The following is a 2,018-nucleotide window of genomic DNA, read 5'->3' on the forward strand; positions in this document are numbered from 1 at the left end:
ACAGACTCCTTCCGTGGCCTCCAACTGCTCTTAAACGCTAGTAAAACCAAATGCATGCTTTTCAACCGTTCGCTGCCTGCACCCGCACGCCCGACTAGCATCACCACCCTGGACGGTTCCGACCTAGAATATGTGGACATCTATAAGTACCTAGGTGTCTGGCTAGACTGCAAACTCTCCTTCCAGACTCATATCAAACATCTCCAATCCAAAATCAAATCAAGAATCGGCTTTCTATTCCGCAACAAAGCCTCCTTCACTCACGCCGCCAAACTTACCCTAGTAAAACTGACTATCCTACCGATCCTCGACTTCGGCGATGTCATCTACAAAATAGCTTCCAACACTCTACTCAGCAAACTGGATGCAGTTTATCACAGTGCCATTCGTTTTGTTACTAAAGCACCTTATACGACCCACCACTGCGACCTGTATGCCCTAGTCGGCTGGCCCTCGCTACATGTTCGTCGTCAGACCCACTGGCTCCAGGTCATCTACAAGGCTATGCTAGGTAAAGTGCCGCCTTATCTCAGTTCACTGGTCACGATGGCTACACCCACCCGCAGCACGCGCTCCAGCAGGTGTATCTCACTGATCATCCCTAAAGCCAAAACCTCATTTGGACGCCTTTCCTTCCAGTTCTCTGCTGCCTGCGACTGGAACGAATTGCAAAAATCTCTGAAGTTGGAGACATTTATCTCCCTCAACAACTTTAAAAATCTGCTATCCGAGCAGCTAACCGATCGCTGCAGCTGTACATAGTCCATCTGTAAACTACCCACCCAATTTACCTACCTCACCCCCCATACTGCTTTTATTTATTTACTTTTCTGCTCTTTTGCACACCATTATCTCTTCTTGCACATGATCATCTGATGATTTATCACTCCAGTGTTAATCTGCTAAATTGTAATTATTCAATTTATTGCCTACCTCATGCCTTTTGCACACATTGTATATAGATTCTCTTTTTTTTTTCTTTTCTACCATGTTATTGACTTGTTTATTGTTTACTCCATGTGTAACTCTGTGTTGTCTGTTCACACTGCTATGCTTTATCTTGGCCAGGTCGCAGTTGCAAATGAGAACTTGTTCTCAACTAGCCTACCTGGTTAAATAAAGGTGAAATAAAAAATAAATAAAATAAAGGTATATTGACAGAAAACATAATAACAGATTTAATAGGGTCTTAGAGCTGTTTATTAACCAGGTATATTGACAGAGACATAATAACAGATTTAATAGGGTCTTAGACCTGTTTATTAACCAGGTATATTGACAGAAACCATAATAACAGATTTAATAGGGTCTTAGAGCTGTTTATTAACCAGGTATATTGACAGAAACATAATAACAGATTTAATAGGGTCTTAGACCTGTTTATTAACCAGGTATATTGACAGAAACCATAATAACAGATTTAATAGGGTCTTAGAGCTGTTTATTAAACATTATTAACCAGGTAAATTGACAGAAACCATAATAACAGATTTAATAGGGTCATAGACCTGTTTATTAACCAGGTATATTGACAGAAACATAATAACAGATTTAATAGGGTCTTAGACCTGTTTATTAACCAGGTATATTGACAGAAACATAATAACAGATTTAATAGGGTCTTAGAGCAGTTTATTAACCAGGTATATTGACAGAAACATAATAACAGATTTAATAGGGTCTTAGAGCTGTTTATTAACCAGGTATATTGACAGAAACATAATAACAGATTTAATAGGGTCTTAGAGCTGTTTATTAAACATTATTAACCAGGTATATTGACAGAAACATAATAACAGATTTAATAGGGTCTTAGAGCTGTTAATTAACCAGGTATATTGACAGAAACATAATAACAGATTTAATAGGGTCTTAGAGCTGTTAATTAACCAGGTATATTGACAGAAACATAATAACAGATTTAATAGGGTCTTAGAGCTGTTTATTAACCATAGTACACTACTTCCTCTAGTACACTAAGGACCAGGGAAGAGTTGACAACATAGTGCACTACTTCC

The 2,018-nt window shown here is 38.5% G+C and overlaps 1 protein-coding gene across 1 annotated transcript in view; it reads right to left on the reverse strand.

Annotated features, from left to right (window-relative positions):
- Positions 1-1,860: 1,860 nt before the first annotated feature.
- LOC129842032 (carboxypeptidase E-like) overlaps positions 1,861-2,018 on the reverse strand; it is a 25,932-nt gene continuing 25,774 nt past the window's right edge. Inside the window, exon 10 of the mRNA XM_055910407.1 lies at positions 1,861-2,018. This exon is cut by the window's right edge and continues 1,008 nt beyond it. The gene's annotated coding sequence lies outside the window, so the exon portion shown is untranslated.

The sequence above is a fragment of the Salvelinus fontinalis genome, unplaced genomic scaffold, assembly GCF_029448725.1.
Source record: "Salvelinus fontinalis isolate EN_2023a unplaced genomic scaffold, ASM2944872v1 scaffold_0008, whole genome shotgun sequence".
Taxonomy (NCBI): domain Eukaryota; kingdom Metazoa; phylum Chordata; class Actinopteri; order Salmoniformes; family Salmonidae; genus Salvelinus; species Salvelinus fontinalis.